Below are 23,564 nucleotides of genomic sequence, written 5' to 3'. Positions count from 1 at the left end.
TGGAGAAATTAGCATATAGCTAGTAATTAATGATCAATAAACATGGTTAGAATGAAAATATAGGAGTTATAGTATATTAATTTGTTAAGGATAACATGTCCTGTGAGAGTGTTTATAAATAAAAATACGACTAACTTTTTTGTATACTAGTATGTGCTTTGGATATGAGACACTCACTTTCCTTTTTTAATTTTCCTAGAATATTGTATGGATGTGAATACATGATCCCATATCAATGACATATGTTAATTTCATAGTTACAATTCACGTGCTCACACAATCACAATTTGAACAAATCAGAACCTATTAACATAACCATAATAATAATTAATATTAAACCTTCAATACAAGTGTAAATATTTCATTGATAGTTATTTATTTATTACGATGTGTACGTTATTAATTTCCATAATAAATAATCCTATCGCATTAATTCGTAAGTCATTAGTTGGTATCAATTCCCATGCAAATAGAGTCGAATCCAAAATTATGGGGGGCAGAAAATGCCAATTGGTTGACGACTTGACGTACGTACGTTTATCTTTTATTAAATATATTATCAAAAGTAATAGTAACATTATAATTTTCTCATAAGAGTACGTGATATATAGGAGAAAGGGTACGTCGTACTCCATTAAAGACACAAAATTGGACATATTTAGTTGCATTAAAAAAATTTAAAAGTGGCCAAATTTTAGGACAGCGAAAAATTGTCCATAGTATAAGTTGAAGATCCATTGTCAATTATAATTTGAAAATTGACATATTTAATTGAATAAAAAATATCAAAATATTTTTTCAATATCAAATGCCATTTAAAATCGACCTTAAGGGCATCCACAATAGGACGCCCGATGGCACGCCCGATGCGTGTCATCGTCCTCCCCATTGTGGGTGTCCGCCATCATCCGCGCCCTACGCCCGATGCATCGCCCGCGCCATCGTCCACGCCATTGTGGGCTCGGCGGACGATGGGCTATCGTCCGCGCCTTCGGGCGCCCCATTGCGGGATCGGCGAACGATGGTCGCGGACGATGCCACGCGTTTTTTAATTTTTGTATAAATATCCCTACCCCACCTTCATTTGTAACGTTTCATTTTCACGATTTCACTCTCGAAACTCACATTTTTATTATTTCGACGAAATGGATGCAAGTCCCAATAGTCCGATGTTTGGGGAGGCGCGTTGGCCGGGTACAGAACCCGACGAATATCAGCCGTTCGACGCCAACGCACAGTACGATCCCGAATTCAACACGAAATCGTACGGTTTGTCTGACATGGAGCCGTCACCAAACCGACCCGTCGCCCCCTCCAGACGCGCCGCCACCGACACCCCAGCCGCCGCCGCCGACGCCACCCCATCCGCTTCCGCCCCCGCGAAAAAGAAGTGGAACTGGCAGCGCGCGTAGAAGTTGCCACCTCCGGTAGTATGTGAAGAGTATGCCCCCGGCCGTACAAACTACCAGCCGGATGAGTCGTTGGCAGCAGCCTCGATGGCGAAGACGTTGTTGCAGACGCACAAGGCCCTCAAGAAGTGTACGGACCCCGCCGAAGCCGAAATTCTCCGGGGGTTGATCGATGAGTTGCGCCGGAAGTTGGGAATTGCGTAGATTAGCCAACTTGAATCGTGTAACTTTTGTGTATTTATTAATGCAATATTCGTCGGTTTTTGGTTACTCGTGTTTTTAAATTAGTTTGCATTATATATTTGAAAACATTTAAATTAATTAACAAAATAATATTAAAACATATAGGGCGCGCCTTAGGGTGCCCCATTGCAGGTGGGAGGGTAGGAGGATAAACTGCTGACGTGGCCCGCCTTAGGGCGACCCATTGTGAATGTCCTAATAAAAAGCATATTTTATATAGATGCTAATAAAAAAACATATCTGCGATTAGGCCATACATTTATGACTCTTGTTTTGAGATTCCAAATTATAAGACCAAGTCCCCACCTAAAATAATGTTTGGATTTATTCCTAATTTCATATTGGTTTCACTTTCAATAATTAATTGTTAATTGTTAATTGTATATATTGTCCGACTACCCCACCTGTTTGTCAGCTGGTTTATAATACTAGTACTAATTTATATTTATATTAAAATTAACCAAATTTCTACAACTCTCTAGACATCTTCCACAGTCAGTCAGTTCGGCATACCACTCAATAAATTAAATACTTCATTATAAAATAAATGTTTGACAGAGTAATTGAGAACTTGATAAAGGCAAAGTTACCAAACTGTTGTGCCTAATACCCAATCGATTAATAAATTTCAGTGATACTTCCAATATTTCCTCTAGTCTTTCCACTTTCAACTACCTTTAATTTACGTGTTAAGTTGTTAACATTTTGGGAAACAAATTTAAATTTAATACTCTTCCATCCTTGAAAAGTATGTACTATTTTATTTTTAGTCCATCTCTGAAAAATATGAACTTTCTAATTTTAGAGATTCTTTCTCTCTAATGAGGTGGAACTCATTCTCCATTAATAATACTAAAAAAATTCTTTCTATCTCTTTCTTACTTTTTCAATTATGCATTAAATCCCCGTGCCGAAGCAAATGTCCATACTCTTTGAGGACGGAGGGAGTAGTACTTAATTCGATACAAGTACCATTAGCAACTTTTTAGAGAACTAACGCAAAGAAATTATTTATATAGAAGTTCCATAAAAGAATTATAATCATATTTTTGCACAAGAATGTGCAGGACAATGACATTAAAAAGTGAATGTACACGTAAAGCACATATCATAGGAAAGTTATTTAATTTAAAAAGGAATGCTTGAATGTATGTAAATGTTTATACATGCATGGCGAATACTCGGTCAATGGAGTTTGTAAAATAATAAAAGCAAGGGGCTAATTAAATAACAGATTTTCAATTATGCTCTTTCAATGAATATAAAGGGCAAATTAGAGGGTACCAACATTTCATTAGTGCCCTCAAGACTTCATTGAATTATCCCCCCTCTCCCACCCACATAAATAAAAATTTCGTTTGGTCTATGGTGTTTTTTTCCTTAAAGAAAGATCTTGGTTTAGTTGGACTACAATTAAGATTTAAGGAGTATGTCTTTTTTCATTTGCTAGAGTTTTTGTCTACCTTAGACCATCCACAACGCGTCTCGCGCCGGGCTCGCGTCTCGTCTCGGAGAGACGAGACCCCCGCGAGACGCATTGCAGCGGCCATCTCGTCTCCAGCTCGCGACCGTCTCGTCGCGTAGCTCGTCTCGGAGAGACACGAGACGAGCTGTCTCGCCACGCGCCCGAGACACGTGGCACGTCCCCATGCGTGCGTGACGCCCACTCGCTGGCCCGCGAGTGGGCGTCGTCACTGATGACGCAATAATTCATTTTTTTTTAAAAAAAAATCGATTTTTAATAAAAAAATTTTTTTTTTCAAACGGTAATATTACCGTTAAATATTTATTTTCATTTTTTTAATTTTTAATTTTTTTACTCTATAAATAATTCTATTCCATACTCATTTCAAACACAAACACACATCTATTCCTCTCAAATCCTCTCTATCACTCCAATTTCCATCTTCAATCAACTCAAACAAATGGATCCTTTTGAGCAAATGCGCCAATTAATGGAACAATCACTCGAAGAAGATCGACGACGAGAGGCGGAGGAAGCCGCACCACCCCCACGACGCTCCCGGAAGTACATCAATCGGAACCGGGAGGAAGCCGCCGCACGGTTAGTACGCGACTACTTCTGCGATAACCCGATTTGGGGAGATACCTATTTCCGTCGCCGTTTCCGCATGCGGAAACCGCTATTTCTCCACATAGCGAATACTTTGGCGGCCAGGGAGGAGTTCTTCCGAGAAGGGTTCGACGCGGTCGGTCGTCCCAGCCACACGACGCTGCAGAAATGTACTGCAGCCATCCGGCAGCTTGCGACTGGACAAACGGCCGACATATTCGACGAATACCTGCACATCGGAGACAGCACTGGGCGCTTGTGCTTGCTCAACTTCTGCAGAGGCGTCCGGGCAGCCTTCAGTGACGAATTTCTCCGGAGGCCAACCACGGAGGATTGTCAGTTCCTCCTCAACCTGCACGAACAAGTGCACGGATTCCCCGGGATGCTTGGCAGTGTCGATTGCATGCACTGGCAATGGAAGAATTGCCCGGTGGCTTGGAGGGGTTCCTACACGAGCGGCCACAAAGGCACCCACCCAACCGTTGTACTCGAGGCCGTTGCCGACTACCGACTTTGGATCTGGCACGCGTACTTCGGGGTCCCTGGCTCGAACAACGACGTAAACGTGCTCCAACAGTCCGACCTCTTTACCGAAGTTTTGGATGGTAAAGCGCCGGCCATCAACTTCGTCGCCAACAACCGGCGGTATAAAATGGGGTACTATCTCGCCGACGGCATCTACCCGAAGTGGCCGACCTTCGTGAAGACGTGCGGCAGGCCAGTGAACCCAAAGCAGGCTCTTTTTGCGCAGAAGCAGGAGGCTGCGCGCAAGGATGTGGAGAGGGCGTTCGGGGTTCTCCAAGCGCGCTTCAACATCATCAAAGCCTCGGCTCGTTCGTGGTTCATGGAGAGCATGGTCGACATCATGTATACGTGCATAATCTTGCACAACATGATTGTCCGAGACGAAGGACCCGATGCCGGAAATTGGTTCGACCCCGAATCCCCCGGAAGCTCAACCGCAAGTAGTCCGCCGCGAAGTGGAGCGCATCCATCTATACAAGAACGGTTGGCTATTCGGGCAAGGACACGCGACTCTAGCGCCCACACCCAACTCCAAGAGGATCTAATTGAGCACATTTGGGAAAACTTTGGCGGAGAAGATTAAATTATGTCATTTTTATTTTTTTAGAATTTTAATTATGTCTTCGTTTTTTTTAATGTTAAGTTGTAATATTGTTTTAATTTTAATAAAGTGTGTTTGTTTAAATTGAATTGGGTTTTAAAAAAAATTATAAATTAAATTGAATGAATAGTAATTAAGAGACGGTATAGAGACGGTTAAGAGACGGAGCGTTGCAGGTTCCGTCTCTTAGTTAAGAGATGGAGGAAACAAGGACAGTGGGGCCCTCAAATAGTGCTCAAATAGTAGTTAAGAGACGGTTTAAGAGACGGTATAGAGACAGCGTTGTGGATGGCCTTAGATAGCTACAATGTCTTGTTCTTGTTTTTTGTCGTCTAATGCTAATTAAAGGAAGGCATATCTTCGTTGGCTATGAAGGTGCACATGTAATGTAAGTTAAAAATAAAATATAAAGATTTTCATAAGTGCGTTAACATTTTGAAATAATCTAATTATAGATATGTCTCTATATTTATAGCTATTCTTTAATCATACTAATTAATTGTCTATCACATGACATAGCCCTTGTGCAAAAACTTAAAATCGTCAAAATGTCAAATTTCAAATTAGATTCATATATATGCAAAATTAAAGCTATTTATTTATAATTACGCTAATATTTTATCATATAAGCGCCTATGACGAGGTAAATAATATCCGAATATTTTTGCAAAATATATTGATCGATCAAATTCTTGTAGTGTTTTTACTGAGGGATGGAACCACCATTTTCATCTATAGAATCTTCAATGATAATATGCCTTAGAGCATCCGCAATGGTGAATTTCCCGGCGGACGTCCGACCGGCGTGCCGGATGTCCGCGTGGGATGTCTGCCATTAGGCGTGGGAGGGACGGATGCGGACGTCCGCTACGGACACCGCAGCTCAGCGGCTTTCCGGCGATGCCCGTCGGGACGTCCACCATTGCGGTGTCACGACGTACGTCCCGATTTTTATTTTTTTTAACTATGTATTTTTTTAAATAATTATGTATTTTTTTAACTATTTAAATAAAATCGTTGCATTTTCCCCGTATTCGTGTCGAAATTTTAATTCCGTAAATTACATATTTGTGAATTTGTGAATTTTTATTATTGTGGATGTCCGCCGGGGTGTCTTTGGGGATGTCCGTCATTGTCCAGTGGGATGTCCTTATGACGTGGTTGTCACGCCCGCATTTTCTAAGGATAGAAAATACGGTTGATCGCGACTAGGGGAGGATTAAAGAAGCGGGGAAGAAGGGGAAAAACAACACAACTCGACCATAGCTCGAAACAAATGGGAATAGCTCGAAACAAATGGGAATATCTCAACAATCAACAACTCAAAAATGAATATTATTTCAGCGATACAAGAACTCAAAAGAAGGACAACTACTTAGCGGAAGCATTTGAGAGAAGGAATATGCAACGTGTGAAGACATGGCACATTCTAAACACTTAAATTTCTTCAACGGTCTTGCTCAACACTCATCGCACCCGTCACGCTCAACCTGCACATTTTTAAAAAGAAATGCAAGGCTGAGTACTTGATGCACTCAGTGGACTCATGCCGAAAATATTTTATAAAAAGTATTTATCATGCCACCATTGAGTGACCTTGGGGTTTTAACTTTAGAAATCGCCCAAGACACTAAAATCATTTTCATCGTAAAACTCGTGACTGCAGTCATTTTCCCATAGATGTCTACCATATCTGATGCATTGATGACAAGGAACGTGGCCACATTCCAAGTCACTAGATCGGCCAACTCGAAGAGATAGCGCACGATCTCTATAGGTGTACACTAGCCTGAATAGGGACTCACTCCCTAGACAGACCCGAATTCGATTATCCATTGATGGCAAAAGCCATATCAGAAAAGTTTCATAGATAAAACAAAACACGGCATGACAAATATTCATATCATTTTCACATAAAAATATACTTAGGGCATAACCCTTATTTAAAAAGAAAGCCCACCTCGTTTCTCTTACAATTCTTAACTTGAAAATTCTCACTCCGTCCTTAACTCGCTTGCGAAAGAAAATCCTTTTAAAATAAAAATAATAAGCTCATTAAAACTCGAGAAAACATCTAATTAAAAGAATGTATGCTTCCTATGTGGGTGCTCATTTTATCCTTGGTCTCTTCTTAGGAAAATTTTTGGATTCTCGTATAAAAACTCGGATCAGTATCAACTCGGGAAAAAAAATAATTAATTCCATTACTAAAACAAGAATTTCCAACCCATTACTTAAAAAAATACGCCACTCTTCCAAACTTAAAATAGAAAAGGCGGGCTCAAACTCAATTCCTCTAATTATTTGCCATCAGGCCCAAAATTTAAAGCAAAACTCTAGTCCATTTAAAATTTCCTTCGACTAAAAAGTACAGCATCAAAATTTAAAAAAAAAAGAAATAAAAAGGTCTTCTCTTCCATTTATTCTATCGGTACTCTGTCTTTCTCAACCTTAAAATCCAAATTAAAATCCCAAACAGAAACTCCAATCTTCTTCCTCCCTCTCTCACGCACCGGCAATTCCCCATGGCGCCACCGTCGTTGTCCCCTTCGCCGGAAACACTGCAGTATCAGCGCCGACTCCACCGCCGCAACCTGGTGTCGTCGCCGTGGAAGCTCCAGGCGCCGCCGTCGCGACTCACCGCGAGTCGCCGGCGCTCCTCCCTTTGCGACTGGTACGCCCCCCTCCAACTCATTCTAATTCTAATTCTAATTCTAATTCTAATTCTAATTCTCTTAATCAATTTCGATTGGTTTATCCGAGGATTAAATTTTCAAAAGAGACAAAGGCTAACTTAAAGATTGAAACTTTGTACAGAGCACGATGATTCAAAAATTATCCTAAATGAATGCAAGAATTTCGATGCTAAGGATTAATCGGATGATTACCTTCTTAGGCGGCAGAAAACTCTCTTCTCCTACTCGTTCTTTCTCTATATTTTTTCAAGGTTGCTGAAAGGTGGGAGACGAGTGGGGGTGTATATATTCACGTATAAATTGTAAATTTGAAATTGATACGGAGTAATTGAGATATATATAATAAATTATGTGGAGATTTAATTTGTTGCAGGGATTTTATTGAATGGAGATATGGGTTAATAGTTTGGTGATAGGATTTGGACAAATATATTTGACCAACTAGTTGACTGCAAATTTGAAATAAATAATTGATTTTTGAGCTTCTCAAAAATTGAGCTCAATAGAAAGAAATAAAATGTGTTTTGGGCTCATAACAATTGGGTTTCAAATGAGCTAAGAAAGAATAATTGTTTGGCCCATAAAGAAAAATTCTTCTCTCGATAAAAGAAACAAGGTTGAAAAATTTGCAAGTGCACAAACGATGGTCCTTTTAAGAACACAATAAAAAGGTAGAAAAGTCAGGGTGTTACAGTGACAGTGCAGTGGGAAGTCTTTACGACGTGGTAGAAGGTGTTTTTAGAAAGTCCGCCGGGACATCCGCATCATTGTGGATGCTCTTAGCCCCACCTCATATGGGGTGAATTGTGTCAGTCTCCTAGATATTTTCAGACAGCCCAATCTTGCTCGTGCTTTAAATAATAGTACTACCAATATTAATATATATCTCGCACAATAATTAATAAATTCAAAGGTGTTTCGTACATTTATATCATTTTTATGTCTTAATTAATTAGTGATTCATCGTAATCCAGACAAAATCATTGACAGCTAGGCTAGCAGTTAAAATCGCATTTAATTAATTTTCAAAAGCTCATAATTTAAGACTCGAATAGTTGTATTCCCATTAGTTTAATGAATAATAATGATGATTTAAGATAAAATGTATGGATCATGTGCTAATGGTAATAATATTGTGCTTAACAACGGTCGGAATGATCACTTATACTAAAATATGAAGAATATCACGTAAGTCCATATAAAGAACTCAAAGAAGTATCAATAAAATATAAAATAGAAATAAAAAACAGAGTGGAAAAAATTAGGCACTACCCATAAGCCCAACAACTCCTTATCATTTTGGGCTAGTAAGCTTTGACAATTAAAATGCCCAAAATCAAAGTATAGCTTTCATTCTATTTTATTCTCCATGTAGCAAATAAATATTTAGCTTATATGAATCTAAGTGGAATTAGAGTTAATAGGAATAAATCAGTAAATTCTCTATCGAATTAAAAAAAAAAATTCTTTTAAGGACACAAAAAGAGGGTCACAATTACTTGTGCTAGAAAATTTAGAAAAATAGAGATTTACACGCAAAAGAAAGCGTAACTAAGTTGAGGACAAATTATCTTAATCATTTGCTATTCTAGGATGCTTTCATTGTTTAAATAGTTTTAAACTCCCCTAGTTTCCTACTAATTGGCACAAATTTCATTTTTTGTCCGACCTCAATTGATTGACACATTTACTTTTTATCATTTTTGGTAATGGACTTCACAATCCACTAACACTTATCACTCACATTTTATTATAAAATTAATACTCCCTCCGTCCGCGAATAGGAGTCCCGTTTTTCTATTTTAGTCCGTCCGCGAATAGGAGTCCCAGTTCATTTTTACCATAAATGGTAATAGGGTCTCACCTTTGACTAACTCATTTCACTCACATTTCATTTAAAACTAATATATACAAGTGAGACCTCTATTCTATGAACTTTTTTCCACCCACTTTTCTAAACATTTCTTAAAACCCGTACCGCCCATAAATGAGACTTCTAATGACGGACAGATAGAGTATATAAAAGTATGATTCATATTCCATTACCTTTTTTCATTATTTTTTACTATATTTTTTGAAAAATCTGAACTAAGTCAAGTCAAATAATGTCAATTAATATGTAATAGAAGTAGTTTAAATAAACATTTGACTAGATATGGGAAAGTATTGAAAATTTGTTACTTAATTTTTAATCAAATGTTGATAATCAAATTTTGGACGCGTAGCCAAATAAGTTGATTTTATAATCAAATTTTAATATTCAATGTCAATAGACATGTGTTCATTTTCTCACTCTTTATTTACAAGACTTCTTATCCATGTAATTTGTGAATTATCTTCTACAACATCAAACTACAACTACATATTAATTCTGACACCGTTCTCTTGCAGGGAGTGAATCGTTGGGTTCGCTTATGTTCGCACCATAAGCAAACCCAACAATCTGCCTGAATTGTCCCACTACAAGAAACATGTCTTCATCAATCGTATGGAAAAATATAGTTAAAAACAATTCCTACTACAAATTTTAAGTAATCCAGAAATTAGCCACACATGTCTTAAAAAAAATCTAAATACAAATACCTCAGTCGACGACTCTTCTGTTGGATGAGATAGAGACGTCTTCAATCCTCTTTTGTGTGGATCCCTATGATTCTTCGTCTGACGTTGTCGGATAAAAATAAAAGTAGAAAAAAGAGATGGAAAAGATGATGGAACGAAAGATGGACTAAAATATGTGAATTATGAAACGAAGGGACCCTTTTTTTTATAAATGTAGAGAAGGTTGAGAGTTGATCGGATTTGAATTCTTGAAGCCTATATGAAGTGGGAGAAATATTGGGTTAAACCCTAGTTTTCGCCAAAATTTCGTCACTTCTTAACTGCACTGCGCAACTTTCGTAAAACAACCATAACTTTCTCTACCAAACTCCGATTGAGGCGAGCAAGGTACCTACGTGAAGCTTTTGGAAGATGGAGATATTGATAGTCTTATAAGAGCGTTTGGTGATAATAGTGATAGGTCAATTACTGTTTACGTTTAGACTTCATTCCTTTGTTCAATTTGTCTTGAGTTACTTCCTATAAAAATAAACTAATCTACTACCCAATAAATCTATAAAACACATAAAAGTGAATAAACCAAGGGGTAAAAACCATGTAAATATAATTCACATCACTATAAAAATTATATGTAATCAATCGAGCAAAGATTAAAATAGTTGGGGCATATTACACATGGCGTGTCCAATTACTTAAGATTAAAGAAATAATTTAATTTTACTTCTTTTTTTATTTCTCTCTCCTATGATCGGTTATACTGTCAAAACCACTAAATTTTTACTCTAATCGATCAAGCCAAATTGCTGATTGACTTAATAAAATTTGACAATTGATTCAGTCTAAAACAAATATTCTTCAAATCACACCACAAGCTAGCTAATTTTCAATTTAAAGCACTCAAGAGGAAGAAATAATCTATTGCGAATTGGAGATAAATTGATGCATAGAGTTGGTGCTTCTCGTGGCGGTGCAATGGAAGCAACATGTGGTCCGTGGTCGTCATGGCTACAACGTCCCTTGTGGCAGCGGCGACTGCGAGTGTAGGGGAATCGATTATTTAGATGTTCAAACACTCCGTATAATATTTCCTAAAACAAATAATACTCTATTCGTCTAAAAAAAATTAGACAAAGTTATAAATGAAACAGATTTTAATACGCAATTAGTAAAGTAAGATAAAGGAAAAAAAATGGTGGAAGTAGTTTTAGTGGATTGTGGTTCATATTTAGAATGATGTGTAGGGTTGGTATTTGTTTAAAACTTTTCTTATTTAGAATTGGTCTAATTTTGGTGGACATCCCAAAATGGTAAAATTAATTTATTTTTTGTAGACGGAGGGAGTAGTAATTTAAATTAATATTAGTAATATTTAAAAAAGTAAATTAAATTTTAATGTTTTAATTTTTTAAAATTTATTGTAAGTGTTTTAAAAACCGGTTTGGACCGGCCGCAAACCGGTACCTTGTCGATTAGATTCATCATATAAAACCGGCAGAGGGTTGGGCCGTTTTGGACCGGGTGAACCGGCCGGCTGGATCGGAAACCGGGAATCAATTGAACTAGTTTAATTTTTTTATTTTTTAAAATGAATTAAAAATCAATTTTTAAAAAAAAAGACTAAACTTTCATTTCATATTAACCCATACTTGTATTGGGCCTATGAATTGATAATTGATAAATACAATACTTGAAAAATCATTTGTGACTCTCTTTATAGAAGTATTTCACAAAATTCTTCTTTCATTTTTCAATGTGGGATGAAAAGTTTCTCTTATAGTTACCTTTTACAGTCTTTTGCCTTTACTTTTTTGGGATGTAGTTTTTTTTAATATGTACCATAGTATACCAACTCTCAACTAAATATCATGATATATGCATAATTGAAAGCTATATACATATATTTTATATAACTAGATCATAAATAAAAGTTGGGTTGTGATCATTGTCGAACCCTTCTTAAAGACCGAACTAAAGACCAAATTAGGGCCCTCCATTTTCTTAATCTTGTGGTTAGGATTAATTTACAATTAATTTAATATTTTATTCAATAAAAACTATTTTTTTAAAAAGTTATTTTTATTTTATTTTATTCAATAAAAACTTGTTGGAGTAAATAATGAACTATATTCACTAAATAATGAACTAAATAAACGTATGTTATGAAGTAATTTTGACATGTTATTGAAATACATTAATGATACAACAAATTTTAGTGTTAAACGTTAAGCGGCAGCAATGAACTAGATTCAATAAATAATGAACCAAATGAACGTTAGTAATAAAGTAAATATGACATTTTATCGAAATACAATGTTAATTGTGTTAAACGTCAAGCAGTAGTAATGAACTTATTACTTCATTCAGTCATGCTATTACTTCATTCCATTAGTTTATTACTTCATAATGTGTTATGACATAATTATCTTTCAGTTGAAGTAAATTCGGTATGTAATGAATGCGAAAAATAACACAACATCAATTTTTTATTGAATAAAAAAAAGTAAAATAAAAAAATAAAAAAGTTTTTATTGAATAAAATATTAAATTAATTTTAGATTAATCCTAACTACAAGATTAAGAAAATGGAGGGTCCTAATTTGGTCTCTAGTTCGGTCTTTAGAGCATCTCCAATAAGAATAGCTCAGCCATAGCCCAGCCACAGCCCAACCACAAACTCCTCCTACCACATCATCAGCATTAAAACTCCTCCTGCCACATCATCAGGACAAGCAATAGCCTAGCCATAGCCCAGCCACAATAAACAAAATTATTAAAAACAAATAATTAACAATCACACAAAATACGGAATTAAATTTACGACACATATACGAGAAAATTCAATAATAATATTAAAATTTTAAAAAGTACATTAATTAAAAAAGGTGCATTAACAAAAAAAATTTACATTAATTTTTAAAAAAACTCATACTCCACGCACGAGCCCCCCCCCCCCCGCGCCTCTGCCTCATGCCACACCGTCGTCGCCATCATCTCGTTGTCGGCGCTATCCGGGACCCCCAAATCTGTGGCTTCTGAGCCTGCGTCTGAGCCCCCCACTTGTGCCGCGGCGGCAGTCAAATCGGCTTGCATACTCACGAGCAGTGCGTGAAAAAAACTCTTCTCCTCGGGGTCAGTGACATTCTTCCAGTCAGATATGACCTTGTACATCTTAGCCCGCATTTGTTGACGCGCCAAGAAGACGAGGTCGGCTGTCGGGCTGCCAACAGTGGGGGATGGCGACTGGACCTCCTCGGACCTCTGGCGAGCCCGTTGAGCCCGCCTTTGACCAACCTGAGCATCTTCGGGGAGGTCGTGGGAACCGCCGCTGCCGCCGCCGGCGTAATCACCGGTATAGTTCAGGCGTTGCTTCTTCGGCCAGCCAGCATCGACTCCTGCCCGAAACTTCTCGGAGTCCATTAGCACCAGGTAGTAGTTCCAGTAGGTGAACTCCTTGTAAAGCCCGGGACGGGGAACTCTTTCTCCGCCATCCTCTTGCAGTCCTCGTCAGTTTGGCCACTGGACTGCATTCGGAGGGCGTTGGTGTACAAGCCCGAAAATCGGGAGACGCCTTGCCGGATTCGGTCCCACCCCTTCCGGCACTCCTCCCCGCTATGTGGCCTCCCCTCCGGGCAAAATGCCTTGTAGGCTGCTGCTATCTTAGCCCACAAGTTGACGATCTTCTGATTGTTCGAGGCGAGGGGATCATCACAAACACTCACCCACGCCTTGGACAGCGCAACGTTCTCCGCGTCCGTCCACTTCCTCCTTGTCGAGCTGTCGTCACCAGCTGGCTGCGACGACTCGCCGACCACCCTCTTCCCCTTCTTCTTCTTGGGCGCGCCCCAATCCCCCCTACTCCCCCCGTTTGAACGGGAGTGTCCGCATCCTCGAGATCTAGTCCCAACTTCTCTAAGGAGAAGGTCTCAAACCCAGTGAACTGCGTCTCCGCTGGGGTCGATGTGTGCGAAGCAGCAATAGCAAAATCAAGACTGGGGCGATAGACGTTGCCCCCCGGCGTCCTCTGCATCCCCGAGTACCCTGGCATCATCTGCATCCCAGGTGTCCACCCCGGCATCATCGGTTTAGGGGGTTGCATCCCCGGTCCCCCTTGCCCGCCCGGAACCGCCGGCCCGCCCTGCATCGCCGGACCCCGGCATCCCTTGCCATCCCGGCATACCACCCCCGGATGCCACCCCGGGCATCATCTGCTGCCAAGGGTAGTAGTACCCGGGCATCGGACCCCATCCACCTCCCGCGGGTACCGTCGGAGTTTGAGACCCGCTCGTCCCTGGAGTAGGCTCGTTGTTGTGCTCCATTTCGCGTTGTTGCTCTTGTACATAAATTAAGATAGAGAGAGTACTCGTTAAAACAAGTGGTGTAAATGAAAATGACGTTCAAATCGCGTATATATAGTGTTTCGAAAATTAAATAAATAAAAAAAATCCCGCTCGCCTATCTGGAGCCTGCAATGGCGGCCAGGAGATCGGCGAGCGCATCGCCGAGCGTTCAGAAATCGGCGTGCGCTCACTGTTTTTCTCGCCGATTTGGCGCTCGCCGGCTGCAATGGTTCGGCGAGCGGACCGGCGAGCGCCAAGAATCGGCTAGCCGGTGCGCTCGCCGCTATTAGAGATGCTCCTAAGACTGGATTTGTGAATAATGAGACTAACTATCTGTATTTGTATATTTGCATATTATTTGAAATCAAACTATATATTGTATTAGTGCTTGTTCATTTACATGTTTTGAATTTCAATAGTATTATAAAAGGAGTATGTATTTAATTATATACTTATTTATACAAATGCTACAGTATTCCGGCTCGACTAATGGTTGGACCGATCCGATCAGTTGAACCGTAAACCGATAGCTTCACCGGTTCGCCTACCGGTCCGATTTTTAAAACATTAGTTGTAGCAATGCTTAGAAGTCAACAATTAGATAAAAAGAATAAAAAAAATCAACGGGTAACATATTTTGGATGTAAGGTACTTTAAATAATACTCTATCCGTCCTATAATAGAAATCACATTTGTGTGCGGGCACGTGTTTTAAAAAATATAAAGAAAAGTCGATTGGAAAAGTCAGTGGAATATGAGATCCATTTTTTTATATTGGTTTTATAATATAATGCTAGTGAGATGAGTTAGTGGAATGTGAGACCTACTTACTATTTATGGTAAAAGTGAAATGTGATTCTTATTATGAGATGAACCAAAATGGCAAAACGTGACTCTTATTGTGGGATGAAGGGAGTAAAATATTTGATATTTCGGTACATGATTATCAAATAAAAAAAATTAAGCCTATGAATATTCAGTACTTCCTTTATCCCATAATAAGAGTCCTAATTAGTTTCAGCATGGGTTTTAAAAAATGAAAAGAAAAGTGAATTAAATAAGTTAGTGGAATATGCGTCCCACTTATATATATATAGATAGTAGCATTAGTTTTATAATAAAATGTGAGTTAAATAAGTTAGTAGAATGTGAGGTCTACTTACTACTATTATTTATAATAAAAGTGAAATAAGACACTTAGGCCATGTTTGGTTGGCGGGAAAGTAAAGTTGGCAAGGAAAATGATTCCTGGGAAAATGAATCATGGGAATATGATTTCTAATAACTTTACTTTCCCGTGTTTGGAAAATATCAAGATTTGAAAGTATATATTTGATTTAAACACTAAACTAAAAATATACTTATCATTTTTATTTATAAAAAATAATAATAATACATATTATTTAATAAATTATTAATTACAAATGATAATAATTATATTATTTTATTTATTATTACGATGGATAGTTTAAATATGGATTATACATCATAATATATAATAATATAATAATAAATAAGATTATTATTATTATTATTATCATTATATTTACTTAATTTTTAATTGAATAAATTTTATAATTTAAATTTTCACTACAATTTTATTGTTAATTACTAATTTATAAATTAATAATTATTATATTATTATATAATTATAACTATATTTAATTATTTAATAAATTATTATTATTATTATGATAAAAAAAATAAATATTAATAATATAGTTATAATTATGATAATTTGAATTATACTTATTTATTATCCTGAAATTAAATATGGTTTATACTTTTAAATTATTTTTAAAGCATTGTAATAAATAATAACGATGATGATGATGATGATGAAGATAATAATAATAATAATAATAATAATAATAATAATAATAATAATAATAATAATAATAATAATAATAAATTGTACTATATTACATTAAATATGTAAGAATCCTAAAACTGGGAAAAAGAATACCTAAGAAAAGTTAGGATTCAGAATCCTGGAAAGTTGTACTAACTTTCCTTGTTTCAGGATTTTGATTACTTTCCCAGTTTGATTAAAAACGGAAACAAACACATGAATTTAAAATTTAAGGAATCAGATTACTTTCCCAGACAAAATCCTGGCAACCAAACATGGCCTTAATGGATTGGAGAACCATGAAAATGGTAAAATATGACTATTAATAGGAGAAAGAGGGCGTATATGGGGGACCCAGAACTTAGAATTGGATTGACTACTTGTGTGGTTAAGATTATGAGTTGGAATATTACGAAGTATATATTTTTAAGTAGAACTGTTGGAAAATAATTATGCATTAAATATTTAGACTTTTTTTGTCAAAAGATGAGCGCAAGAAATTCTCTAAAGTCTACAGTGTTATAATATGATTTCTATAATGTGGGTGGGTCCAAGAGATTTTTAAAAAAGTCGCACACCTCTTAGAATTTAGGGTTAAATTCACTAATCTTTTAAAATATAATTAGATCGAGACATGCAAATTTATCATAATAAATTATTTTTAATTTTTCTCTTTTTTTACTATTATTTTCCCCATAATATTTATAAATATACCGTGTGATTCATTGCTAGCTCCAACTAACATATTTGTTTCCTTATGCAGATGACACTTTTAGATTATTAAAAGGAAATGAAAGGTATGAATTCTAATCCTATCGCGATTGTGGTATCAGAATTGAGGTTCAATTTTATATGGATAATGTGGTCAATTTATAAATATTGTGAGTCAACAAATTTAAATTTAAATTTAAATTTAAATTCTAAAAGACCAACGAAATTTAGTCCTTTTTAAAAAAATCCATCGGGTGGGTCCATAGAAATTGTATAGTAGTTGTACACATGTGTTTGCTACACTAAATTTATTTTAGGAGAAATTGTAGTAGTTGTGTTTGCATCTAAATTAATTATAAGAGAAATTTGTAGTTGCATGTGTCTCCAAGTCAACATATGCAGGCTTATTTGATACTGATATTTATGTTATTTGCAAGAATGGTATTTATGTTATTATATAACGTCCTAAAAAATTTAATTTACGCACGAATCAAGAATCAAATTGTCTCGCATCTTCCATCTATCAATTCGAGGATATGAGATTATGAAAGTGTTAGTTTTGCTGACTTTCCATTTACTTGATTGTAAAGTGGTACTTAGTTCTTTCCAGCTAGATTTAGAGATCATGTGCGCATTCACTATTAGAAAATTGGCTTGTAATGACACTTAAAATTGTCACTAGAAAATTACTGTGCTGACACTTCATCTATAATGGCACTTGATGCAAGTGCAGCACCGGGTACTTGTAGTAAGAGGTAGTGTGTAGATAGTACATCTATGATGACACTTTTTATGTTGAAGTGCAGTAACAATATATTATAAAGTGCAGTGAAAAGCTAGTGTGTAGATAGTACATCTATGCTGGCACTTTTTATAAAGTGTGATAAAAAAAGTGTAGTGAGAAGCAATTTTTCTAGTAGTGATTTAGGACATCCACAATATTAATTTGATAATCAGATCAATTTCAGCTATAGCTATTTTATAATCAATACCCCTTCCGATTTATAAATTTAAGGATATTGGAACAACTTTTTGTTGTAAAATTGATAACGTAAAAAAATTAAAAAAAAATAGTGATTACTAGTGGAGTTAGGTATGTAATTCACCTGATACGAAAGAAAAATTTGCCAAAAATTAAAGTGGATTAAAATTATGGGACATACTAAGATAAAAAAGGACTATTACTTTAGAACGAAAGGAGTATTATTTAAATTGACTTAAACCAAAATTACCAAAAAATATCCAATAAAATATTTAATATAATGTGTCTTTTAAGTGACAAATGTTTCTTTTAAATTGTTCGTACAAATGGTTGGGATCTAGCAAGGCCGGCTAGCTGGAACACCAAGCCGGATAATGTCGCTGCTAATCGGTTGACATAGTCGAATGATATCCTTTTTCATTTGCCAATGCTAAATACGGACGACTAAAAAATCAACGATATAGAACTGAGGCAGCACGGGAAGGGGGAAGGAAAAAGAGGTGGCTATCGAAGATGGCCTGAAGAAGTACACCCTCGTGGAGACGAAGACTTTTGGCGTTCATTTTTATTGATGTATCGGTAGACACATCCTCAACAACAACCAAAAGATAAAGATGTTTTGAGATAAGATTGTCATGAAGTACAACGTAGATAAGCTCGTCTGAAATACGTCGTCTATGTCTGATTGTGTTTGAAAAGTGCATAAAAAGGTGTTAGCTCAACTTTGGAAAGACTTAAAGAAGATTTCTTTTAGGACTTTCAATTTTTCATTTTTTATAAATTTTAATAAGTGGATAATTTTGTTACTTATATTGTTATTAAATACTGCAAAGTGGATGGTGATCAAATAATTAAAAGTTTATTAAGTATAAATATAGGAAAATGTATGAGAAAAGGTATGTATTGTGGCCTGACGTTGATTCTGGGAGGAAGGATGATATAACAAAGAAAATGTATGGAATTGAGATATGGAGATATATGTATGGGTATGAATGGCCTCATCGTTATCTGAAGAAAATTTTTTTAAAAAAATAAAATAATTTAAAGAACATTAATCAGACAGGTGGCCACTACCATCAGCCTCAACTGGGGGCCCACTGACAAACAACTTCTCAACTCATTTTTACATTTTCTCACATTCCGTGAGAATCGTAATAGAGCATATAAATGGGAATATATCGGAGCCTTTTAATTCCTTAAAAATATCGCGATATTCATGCTCGAATACGTAACGGTCAATAATCGGGTCGGAATGGTTCTTATGTAGTATATGCTTGATTTTATATTGCCAATGGTAGAAAAATAGTAGTAATAAAAATGTGGAGCAATTCACCCAAGTGTGCATAAAATCATATATTTTATGACACATTATAAACATAAATTGTTCACTACTTTCTAGCTACTTATATATTCAAATTTGTGGTGGATAGATCATATTTGTATAGTAGTATTTGTCAAATCTATACGTGTTGGTAGTTTCCGTGAAGTTTAGGGTAGGGTTGGAACGGTACGGTATACCGCGCCGAAATGGCCATACCGCATACCGTACCGAAAAGTGCGGTATGGCCAAAATGCATACCTTTACCGTACCGTTTTTTTTGGTATGCCGCATACCGGTATACTGAAAAGTCGGTATACCAAAATTCCGATACCGATACCTTACCGACATTTCGGTATACCGTACCGTGATTTCGGTATACCGCAATATGCGGTATACCGAAATCACGGTACGATATACCGAATACCAAATTCCTCCCCAATTATGTATTATGTTTAATAAAATTATATAATAATATATTTTATAAAGATAATGACAATCATGTCTGAATTCGGGCTTTACATATTTACAATAGAATATATTGAAGGCGAATATTCAAATTTTTATTTATGAAAAAAAAATTTATTTATGACATACGAGTAAGTATTCAAAATAAAACTAGAAAATGTGAATCCCTACTGAATCTAAAAATAATCAACTTAGAAAGTGATGAAACTTGAAGATATGAAGAACCAAGGCAAATATGAAATAAATTAACCATAAACATCATTATTAGCCTAACATTAGTCACCTGACTCACCTTGCTCCAGAAGCAGACTCGGGTCAGGTTCGAGTATGAAGTATTTATCTTCTTACTCTTTTTTTATGCTACATTTAAATTATGAGTCGACAAGATGTGTATTAGTAGTTCATTACCAACCCTAAATATGTTTAAAAATAAGCATTTCGGATTTTTTTAATCTATGTGATCGTTTATAATATGTAGTAGCGAACATTGTCTCTTAGAAAGCCAAAATTTCAATATTTGGTTGGAGATTAGAAATTGATTAAACATATAATTAATCTTTAAATTGCATGATAAATTGATTGTTTGAGTTATTTGGTTGGATAAAATGATACTTTTACATCATAAAATGATAGTTTGAGGGGACAAAATGATAGTTTCAAATGATAAAATGATATTTTTGTTTTATAATGATAGTTTTAGTTCTTTGGATGATAAAATGATACTTTTGCATCATAAAATGATAGTTTGAGGGGATAAAATGATAGTTTCAAATGATAAAATGATACTTTTGGTTCATAATGATAGTTAGATTTTTGGATGATAAAATGATACTTTTGCATCATAAAATGATAGTTTGAGGAGATAAAATGATAGTTTCAAATGATAAAATGATACTTTTGTTTCATAATGATAGTTTTAGATTTTTGGATGATAAAATGATACTTTTGCATCATAAAAAGATAGTTTGAGGGGACAAAATGATAGTTTAAAATGATAAAATGATATTTTTGCATGATAAATTGATTGTTTGAGTTCTTTGGTTGGATAAAATGATACTTTTGCATCATAAAATGATAGTTTGACTATGCAAGTTTTAATGTAAATTATCATTTTAATGTAAACAATAGTTGGAACGTCCAAATGAAATGATACTCCATATTTATTCTTTTTAATAAAAATGAAATTTTAATTTTCAAGTACTTTATTTTTTTTTTTATTCTACCTCATTAGTGCCTTAAAAATAAAGATTTTATGGACTATGCGAGTTTTAATGTAAATTTAGTTAAGTATGAAAAAAAGAATAATAGTTTTAGATTTTTGGATGATAAAATGATACTTTTACATCATAAAATGATAGTTTGAGGGGACAAAATGATAGATTCAAATGATAAAATGATACTTTTGTTTCATAATGATAGTTTTAGATTTTTGGATGATAAAATGATACTTTTGCATCATAAAATGATAGTTTGAGGGGATAAAATGATAGTTTCAAATGATAAAATGATACTTTTGTTTCATAATGATAGTTTTAGATTTTTGGATGATAAAATGATACTTTTACATCATAAAATGATAGTTTGAGGGGACAAAATGATAGTTTCAAATGATAAAATGATACTTTTGTTTCATAATGATAGTTTTAGAATTTTGGATGATAAAATAATACTTTTGCATCATAAAATGATAGTTTAAGGGGACAAAATGATAGTTTCAAATGATAAAATGATACTTTTGCATGATAAATTGATTGTGTGAGTTCTTTGGTTGGATAAAATGGTACTTTTGCATCATAAAATGATAGTTTGAGAGGACAAAATGATAGTTTCAAATGATAAAATGATATTTTGGTTTCATAAAGATAGTTTTAGTTCTTTGGATGATAATATGATACTTTTGCATCATAAAATGATAGTTTGAGGGGATAAAATGATAGTTTCAAATGATAAAATGATACTTTTGTTTCATAATGATAGTTTTAGATTTTTGGATGATATAATGATACTTTTGCATCATAAAATGATAGTTTGAGGGGATAAAATGATAGTTTCAAATGATAAAATGATACTTTTGTTTCATAATGATAGTTTTAGATTTTTGGATGATAAAATGATACTTTTGCATCATAAAATGATAGTTTGAGAGGACAAAATGATAGTTTAAAATGATAAAATGATACTTTTGCATGATAAATTGATTGTTTGAGTTCTTTGGTTGGATAAAATGATACTTTTGCATCATAAAATGATAGTTTGACTTGCAAGTTTTAATGTAAATTATCATTTTAATGTAAACAATAGTTGGAACGTCCAAATAAAATGATACTCCATATTTATTCTTTTTAATAAAAATTAAATTTTAATTTTCAAGTACTTTATTTATTTTTCTTTATTCTACCTCATTAGTTCCTTAAAAATAAAGATTTTATGGACTATGCGAGTTTTAATGTAAATTTAGTTAAGTATGAAAAAAAGAATAATAGTTTTAGATTTTTGGATGATAAAATGATACTTTTACATTATAAAATGATAGTTTGAGGGGACAAAATGATAGTTTCAAATGATAAAATGATACTTTTGTTTCATAATGATAGTTTTAGAATTTTGGATGATAAAATAATACTTTTGCATCATAAAATGATAGTTTGAGGGGACAAAATGATAGTTTCAAATGATAAAATGATACTTTTGCATGATAAATTGATTGTTTGAGTTCTTTGGTTGGATAAAATGATTAAAAACCCAGGTATGATGCTGTATACCGCGGTATATGCAAACTGCATACCTTTACCGTACCTAAAACTGTCGGTACGGTATGATACCGTACCGAAAAGTACGGTATACCGAAAATTCGGTATTTTCGGTATTTTTTCGGTACGGTAAGTGCGGTATTTCGGTATATTTTCCCAGCCCTAGTTTAGGGTAATGTATCTCATTGTGTCATTTAACTAATTAGATATTTATTTGTTCGCTTCATTCGTCCGAACAAGATTAATAACAGCATGTTACAAATTACTCATTTCACCCCAAATAAACATTGCAGAATTAATATATATGATGTCTCCATAAACTAGTACTGTACTACTTTTCATTTTATAATGGCAAAAAACAACTAAAAGTCTTTATACTAAAAGTTTGATAATGAGCAATATCAATAATTTTTTTTATTTTTTAGTCATTCGTAGAGTGTAAATATTATTGTTACGGACTCAATTCTCATATCGGTTGTGAGAACAACTGGTGCGAGGTATATAAACTAAATGAGCTCTCTCACCTAACATGCTAGTCTTTTATGATGAATTCTCCTATTTAGTCTGTATCAATTGATGCTCTCATTGAGAGCCCAAACGGCTCGGAGTGGTGGCTGGGCAGCGAACTCGCTATGACCAACGAGTACTTTGGGGCCAACTCGTAGTGGTGAGCCACGGAGTGGTGGCCGGGCAAAGAATCCGCCGTGACCAACGAGAACTCAGAGTGGTGGCTTGGCAAAGAACCAGCCGTGACCAACGAAGACGTTGGCCCTTAAAGGATGGTCGAATGTTACGGACTCAATTCCCACATCGGTTGTGAGAGCAACTGGTGTGGGGTATTGATACGATCCTATATCATAGGATATTCCAATTATTTAGTTTCCTATTTATTCACCATATCTTTTTATTTATATTTAGATATTTGTTTCTTATTCAATAAGTTAGGGTAGTAGTATTCTAGTATTATAAATAGGAGAGATTATATCATTGTATCAATGAATGAATGAATCAATGAAATATTTTCCCTAAATTTGAC

The 23,564-nt window shown here is 35.2% G+C and overlaps 1 long non-coding RNA gene across 1 annotated transcript; it reads left to right on the top strand.

Moving 5' to 3' along the window:
• The first annotated feature begins 6,890 nt into the window (after positions 1-6,890).
• LOC121799518 lies at positions 6,891-7,911 on the top strand. The gene is made up of 2 exons (XR_006050324.1): positions 6,891-7,526; positions 7,670-7,911. It is a non-coding gene; the product is annotated as an uncharacterized LOC121799518 (long non-coding RNA).
• The last annotated feature ends 15,653 nt before the right edge of the window (positions 7,912-23,564 follow it).

Source organism: Salvia splendens, chromosome 1, assembly GCF_004379255.2.
Source record: "Salvia splendens isolate huo1 chromosome 1, SspV2, whole genome shotgun sequence".
Taxonomy (NCBI): domain Eukaryota; kingdom Viridiplantae; phylum Streptophyta; class Magnoliopsida; order Lamiales; family Lamiaceae; genus Salvia; species Salvia splendens.
Note: the sequence above shows the minus strand (reverse complement) of the source record. Positions and strands in the feature narration are given on the sequence as shown.